Here is an 8,403-nt window from a genome sequence, read left to right on the forward strand (position 1 = left end):
CAATTCAGTTCCCATAGACTTCAATTGAATTTTCACATGGTAATCAGTGAGATAGGTTTTTATGAATTGAATTGCATCTAAAATTGAATCTCGTCCATGTGTTTTCCACATAATAAACCTTTTTGAAGAAATGCTGTTGCACTCTGGGGTCTTTTAAAAAGTAAAAAACTTTATAAGTATCGACATATCGACCCTCTGCGGGGTCTTTATCTTGATAAAGACCCTGCAGAGGGTCGAAACGTTGATACTAATAAAGTTTTTTACTTTTTAAAAGACCCCAGAGTGCAACATCATTTCTTCAAACTTTATATATTTTTCCTGTATGCACCGGGCAGTATCTCATCTTAAAGTGTGTGCAGCAATCTCATGGATTTTTTATATATATATATATATATATATATATATATATATATATATATATATATATATAAAAGACTCCAAAATCCGCACACGCTATCTGCTGTTAAGTAAATGTCGGGTGTTGTGCTGTAGTTGAACGTTGTACAGGACCAGAGAGTAGCACGCTCACAGTATCTTCTTTACTCCAAAGGATTTATTTAGAATAGAAAAAGCATTTACATCGGTTATACATCGACGTTTCGGTTGTGTTCTGCAACCTTTATCAAGATTAATTGGATTAAGTAACACATCTTGATAAAGGTTGCAGAACACAACCGAAACGTCGATGTATAACCGATGTAAATGCTTTTTCTATTCTAAATAAATCCTTTGGAGTAAAGAAGATACCGTGTGCGTTCTACTCTCTGGTCCTATATATATATATATATATATATATATATATATATATATATATATATATATATATATATATATATATATATATATATATATTGGTAACACACAGATATATTCTAAACCTTGAGAACTGCCAATTACTTTGTCACCTTATGAGCAATAAAAAGTTCATTCTAATTATTACCAATAAAGTAATCATTTATCAGCATTGCGTTACCATTAATTTTATGTTGGGAGAATCACATGCATTAAATGGTTGTGTATCCACAGAAATGAAAGCCATTGTTCAAAACTGAGCAAGAACTTTTTTTTTATTTGCATTTATTGTTACTTTCCCTTCCTATGTGCACTAACTCAATAGAAACATGACATCAATGGACCTTATAGTACTGCACAAATGCATTTATTAATACTGTATGCACATCCTTTATGAGGTGTATAGTATGACAGGGGGAATATATATAAACCGTTTGTGGTGGACTGTAAAAGAGATATGGACACCATTACTACATTTATGCAGCACTATTTCTAGGACCCAAAATCCTGGAGTTGGCACTGACACTGTGTTATTGAAACTAATATTTCAATCATTAAATTATATACTTTATATACTTACTTTAGCAGATAGCAGATGTCATGCAATAGGGGACACAGGTTGGATAGAGGGGAAAGGTATAAGGAAGAGAGGTTGAGTAGAGGGTTAAGGGGTAGGGAATTGAGGTTGGGTAGAGGGGAAAGGTGTAGGGAAGACAGGGTGCGTAGAGGGGTAATGGGTAGGGGAGAGAGGTTGAGTATAGGGGTAAGGGGTAGGGGAGAGAGGTTGGGTAGAGGGGAAAGGGGTAGTGAAGAGAGGCTGAGTAGAGGGAAAAGGGGTAGGGAGAGAGGTTGAGTATAGGGGTAGAGGAGAAAGGTTGGGTAGAGGGGAAAGGGGTAGGGAAGAGAGGTTGGGTAGAGGGGAAAGGAACAGTGGAGAACATTTGGGTAGAAGGGAGGAGAGAGATTTGCGCTTGTTGTTAAAGGAACAGAGGTTGGGTAGAGGAAAAAGGGGTAGGGGAGAGAGGTTGGGTAGAGTGGAAAGGGGTAGGGGAGAGAGGTTGGGGAAAGGGGTAGAGGAGAACATTTGGGTAGAAGGGAGGAGAGGGTTGGGCATTTGATGTTAAAGGAACAGTTCAATGTAAAAATAAAAACTGGGTAACTAGACAGGCTGTGCAAAATAAAAAATGTTTCTAATATAGTTAGTTAGCCAAAAATACAATCTATAAAGGCTGGAGTGAGTGGATGCCTAACAGAACAGAATCCAACTTTTAGCTTTTAGCTCTCTAACTCTGAGTTAGTCAGCAACTTTAAGGTGGAGGGGCACGCGGGACATAACTTTTTAGTGAGTTTGCTTTTACTTTGCTTAGGTCAGATTCAAAAGCAAATGGCTGGGAGCCAGATGCCCCCCAAGTCACTTATTGGTTACTAACTGGTGCAGAGAGCTGCAACGCAGAAAGTAGTGTTCTGGCTATTATGACATCCAGTCACTCCAGCTTTTATAGATTAATTAGATTGTTTTAAAATAAACCTTACAGTGTTAATCTACACATACTACATTTTTACATCATCTTACTTCTTGTACTTGGAAAATAATATAAACACATGCTCAAAGTATAGCTGATGGCACAAATGGCCCCTGAAATTGATAAGTCATCTATTATTGTCTGTAATGGAAATTATCTGTCACCCCTTATCACAAGCATGCTTAGGCCCTAAACCCTTGTCACCTCTTATTGGCTTTAATTATGTGAGGCCCCTAGGCGATACTTTCCACAGAACCACAGTTGCAAAAGTATTTACGTTTTATTTGTGTGATTCATACTGAACACATGAAAACAATGGATGCAAATAAAAATAAGAGCAACAATGAGAGCTTTCGCCAGTGTTCTGAGCTTTCGCTAAAGGTCGTATGGACTTAATGACCCATGTAGGGAAAGAAATGTGTTCTCTCACGATACTCACTCTTGTCTCTGTGATTATTACAGATATATAATGGAAGTAAATGACAAATATGATTATTAGAGCATGTTGGGAGAACAGAGAATTGGAAGTAAATGTTGATATTTGCACAATACTGTATATAGGAATGACCTGTTTAATAAGATTTTTTTTTGAAGTAGGGAAATTCATGTTGTGAACAGAGCAACTATGACTAATTTTTATGCTGTTGTGTACAGTTTATTATAAACACTTTAAAAGAAGAACACAATATTTATATTATTTAAATAGCTTAACTACACCTTTCTGCTCTTTATTTGGCTGTATATTAATTTAACAGTGCAACTACAAGTCTCTACACTTTACTTTGTTGTGTTACTCCAACTCTATATTTATTGGTCTATAAGTGGTTTGCTAAATAGACCATTTGCAAACAATAACATTAGGAAATAACTTTGAAAATGCAAAAATACTACTATATATATATATATATATAGTAGTTGAAGTTTATATATATATATATATATATATATATATATATACATATATATATATATATATATATATATATATATATATATATTTCCCTCCTTGCATTAAGCACTGGTTTCCAAGTTCTACTGTCCAAAAGAATTTATTATCTAAATAAGGTTAATGTTTGCCCCAACAGTTTTGTTCCATAAATTCAAATGGGGTTTGACTTGGGACCTGTTATCCAGGGGTTTTCCGGATAACTGATCTTTCTGCAATTTGGATCTTCATACCTGAAGTCTACTAGAAAATCACATAAACATTACATAAACCCAATAAATTGCTTTTGCTTCCAATAAGGATTAATTATATCTTAGTTGGGATCAAGTACAAGCTACTGTTTTATTATTACAGAGAAAAAAGAAATCATTTAAATTTTTTTTAATTATTTCATTAAAATGGAGCCTATGGGTAGGGTTGCCACCTTTTCTGGAAAAAAAAAACCGGCCTTCTTATATATTTATCTTTTTTCCTAATTAATAACATTGGGATCAACCATCATTTTTACTGGCCAGGTGTCAACCCTACTTATGGGAGATGGCCTTTCCAGCTTTCTGGATAATGGGTTTCCGGAAAATGGATCCCATACCTGCATTATCATGTTGCTATTAAGACTTTTGAGTATGTAATAAAAAGTTAAATATTTTGAAAGGGTAGATTTGAACTTAACGTAAATATGCTCCCCAAAATGAGAACTGCATTTTCTCTTGTTTTCTTGATAAACATTATTTCTATGTTATTTATGTAAATGTGACATTTGCTATTTTTATCATGTCACATTTGTACTAATGGGGATTAGGTAATGGATAATTACATTGCGTTGATGCTTACTGTATATTAAGGGGCAGATTTAGGGTAAGGCCACATGAGGAGATTCGGGGAGATTTTGTCGCCTGGCGACTAATCGCCTCGTCTTTTGATCTCCCCGAACTGCCTCAGCGGTTTTCCCCATAGGCTACAATGAAAAGTCTCCTGTGCTAATGCACACGCGACGATGCGTTTTCTATAGTCGTCCGATGTTGCCTCAGTGAAAACGCATCCCCGAATCTCCTCGTGTGGACTAGCCCTTATCAAGGGTCGAATTTCGAAGTTAAAAAACTTTGAAATTCGACCATCTAAATTTTTTGGCCGTTTTCGGTCTAAATAAAATCATTCGATCGATCGTTGCAATCGTTCGAATTGATCGATCAAACGATCAAAAAAAAAATTAAACTTTTAAAAACTTAGCCAAATTTTGGCTCTAGGTTGTAGGAGGTCCCCATAGGCTAACATAGCAATTTGGCAGGTTTAAAGTGGCAAAGTGTCGAAGTCGAAGTTTTTTTTAAAGAGACAGTACTTCGATTTTCGTATGGTCGAATATTCAAAGTATTTTCGAATTGAAGTCGAATTTGGCCTATTCGATGGTCGAAGTACCCAAAAATTACTTAGAAATTCTAATTTTTTTAATTCAAAAATTCACTTCAACCTTTGATAAATCTGCCCCTTAGTGTCTATTGCATCTGATGTCGCATAGGGTTCTTTGGTCACACTATTTTGCATTGGAGTATATGGTGAGAGCAGCACACTCTTTGGAGGAAAATGAGGTGTCACGGGGGGGGGGTGAAGTACATTATGGCATATAAGGACTGGGACACAGACAATAATGTTTGATTTAGTAAAAGCCCAGGAGTGAGGAATAGTATTTGGTGAGATTATATATAGGCTGGGAGGACTCTTTACAAATGAACCCAAAAATGTTTTGGGTATATTTTGGGTACCATTACTTTGCAAAAATATATTTAATCTCCAACTGTTTCCCCTTTAGGGCAGCAACAAATCGCCTTTTCTTCGGACGACTAATCTCCCCGAACTGCCTTCCCGCCTCACAAGGAAACTTCGGGCGACTTCGGAAAACAAATCCGTCATCCAGCCAGCGATTTAGATTCTAGCCGACGGGAAGGCAGTTCGGGGGGATTAGTCGCCTGAAAAAGAGGTGATTTGTCGCCGGGCGACTAATCTCCCCGAATCTCCACGTGTGTCTCTGCTCTTACAGTGGAGGACTGTTGGTGACAAGCAGCAGTTAACTAAGTACACCATGTCTGCCAAATCAGCAAATGAAATGTTCAACAGCAAAATGACAACAGAGCTATTGTATCAAATGATTAAGGAAAGGTAAAGGTCAACAGAAAAACCACAAAAGAGTCCCCAAGGCACTCACCACATTTATAAATGTCACATCCCATATGATAAATTTGGATAAATGCGGTGAGTGTCATTGTGGATTCTGTTTTTTCTGTCAAACTTTACATTTCCTTAATCATTTGACTCAAGTCTGGGCAACGTTCATATTATGATCTATATACTTGTTTAAATTAATGGCGCGCTTGGTTGCCTATCATTGATCTAGAAAAACTATATCTGGCCCCTGTATGAATTCTACAGGAGGTTTTATTATGTCCATGAATTTTGTAAAAGACAAGTTCTCTTTCAAAAAAAAAAAAAAAAAAATGTATTATAAATAATAAGGTGTTAAAGAGAAGCTAATTTGGTGTTAGACTTGCTACTTGTTCCAGCAAGCATAGGGGTTAACTGCATGTTGTGTCTGCACCAATCAGGTGCCATCAGAGACTATGTATAGGACCCCTGTGGCTGCAGTTAATTATTTGAGCAACTGGGTTTGGTGTGGGTGGCTTGGGTGTTTGAAAATCTTCAAATTGTAGTTGGACTTTACTGAAAATCCTAGTGTTCGATTATTGGTTTGCTGTTTTTGTGGAAAATTAATTGGAATCATGTTTAGGTTGTTTGTGTATGACCTGGTCTGTCTGACTTCTGAGTTTTTAAAAACTCTATTGGTTTGTAGTTCAGCCATTTCTCCTTCCTGCTATTCCTCTATTATCTGTAGCTTGCAGGCTGCAGCTTTCTCTGTATTTCAGTGTCTGTTAATCCCTTGATACTTAGTTGCAGGTACTGATATAGTACTTATTATTGCCTGTATAATACTAGACTTATGTGCTTGTCCCTGCCGTAAATCTGCCTAAGGAAATAATGACTTTTCTTGTACCTAATTTTTTTACACCTTATAAACATAATATTCAGAATCCGAGAAGGGACTAGAAACATGTACAGTGAAACCCCAAAACCATTATTGGTTACTATTGGTTTAGTAAGTAAATTGCAATTCTTCTTTCATCTAAGATTTGGCCTATAGGCTAAGCTTGGCAATGTTTTACATATTATATACTAATACATTGAATTTAACTACAGTTGAGGTGATTGTTGACCCACCTGAAACAACATAGTAACCCAGGTTTTTTGGTTCATGACAAATTGGTTAAGGAATTCAGCTGTGGAGGTTTTGCACTTTATAGCCTTTTGCCATGTTGTGAAATCTATAGTGAAATACTCGTGAGAGTTCATAAAAGCTGTTTGTAATGGCTGTTTCTGTTGCCTAATGCAGTCGCGATGCAGGGGTAAAACCATTCTCTATATGATAGAATAAATAAATATGATTACATCACCATATTTTTAAGTCTGCTAAAATATTTAAACATTAACTAAACCCAATGGGATTGTTTTGGAAAACGTTTTAAAACATTTGAATTATTTCATTAAAATGGAGCCTATGGGAGATGGCCATGCCGTAATCTCATATCTATAAATCTTTAATAAAATCTATGCCGTAATGGAAGTTTGTTGCCTAATGTAGCCATGGTGCGAGGGTAAAAAACCATTCGCTATGCAATAAAATATAAATATGATAAATGCTCATATCTATAAATCTTTAATAAAATCTATAAATGCTTTTAAATCATGTTTCAAATATATTCATGACCAGATATCTTAACTCAACACCCTTAGGTCAGCCGCAACTTATATACGCCATCCAGCACCCAATACCCGCCCCCTACTGTGCATGTGTCCATCCATTCTTTAGTTTCTCTCCTACCTGCCACTTGGTACTGGACATAAAGTAACACTGACAAAATGATCAGAACCCAATTGTCGGTGCTCCAGTGCAGAGACAAATGCGGTTTGGTGCCATGCCGGTCGTGGCCTTCCCACAAATCTGAATCCTGAGTGTATTTAAAAACAGACAGCAAATATCTATCCTTCATTCAGAGTAGCAGAACGATATAATGTGATGCTTAACAATAACATTTGAGTTGAGTTTCATGGCTGGATACATTCATGAATATTCACTTGCACTGGCTGAGTAAGGCTGGAAGCTCCGTTATACTAACCTGTATCCTATTGTATGTATATTTTAATGAATAAAGCTGCATCTTTATATGGTAGAGGGATACTCACTCTGAAATAGGACATTTGTATGAACTTTACTGGTAAAACAAATCTAATTCTCTAAAATGTTCTTTAGAGTTGAACAACCCCATGTTTCTTACATATATTTGCATTTTTAAGTTTCTAATAAAACCCATTGGTGATCTGTTTCCTAATACATTTTAGAAATCTGAAAAACGTAACGTGCATTCCCCAGTGGTTTGGGTCACTTCCCAGTGGAAAGCTCCGCTAGTCTCTCTGACTGTGCTCTCCACTGATCAAGAAGTGACCAAGGCGGGTATCTACCATCCTCTATGGCTCAAACACCTTATAGCAGTGACGTACAACATAAAGCACCCATCAACAGTTGAAGGCTACCACACCATGGGGTAGATTTACTTAAGGGTGAAGTGGGGACATCACCAATTTACTAACGTGTGCAGGCGCCAATTTGCTAGCAAAAGAGACAGGCGCTAGCAATCATTCACACTCTTATCGCCAGGCTAAAATTCGCTCTGGCGAATGGACTTTACTCCACAAATTCACTAAAATGTGGATTTTACTGAACATTACCTCTTTCGCCAGACTTGCCTTCACCAGCTCAGACCAGGCGAAGTGCAATGGAGTACATAGATCTTCCTCAATCTTCTGTTACTTACATCATATTCTGAGTGGAAAATGCATCAAAAAATGCTGGCGACTTTTCCCTTTCTCAGAGTGATAGGCTGCAAAAGTCCTTAAAAATTTTTTTTTTCTACCATATGAAACATAAACTATACAGTGGGCTCATGTGTAGGGCATTGTAACAACTCGATTGTCTTTAATAAGGTTCCCTGGACATATGTAATAAACTGTGTATATGTAAAGTATTTGCTGCAACATATA

The sequence above is a fragment of the Xenopus laevis genome, chromosome 9_10L (genome assembly GCF_017654675.1).
Source record: "Xenopus laevis strain J_2021 chromosome 9_10L, Xenopus_laevis_v10.1, whole genome shotgun sequence".
NCBI classification, from domain to species: Eukaryota; Metazoa; Chordata; class Amphibia; order Anura; family Pipidae; genus Xenopus; species Xenopus laevis.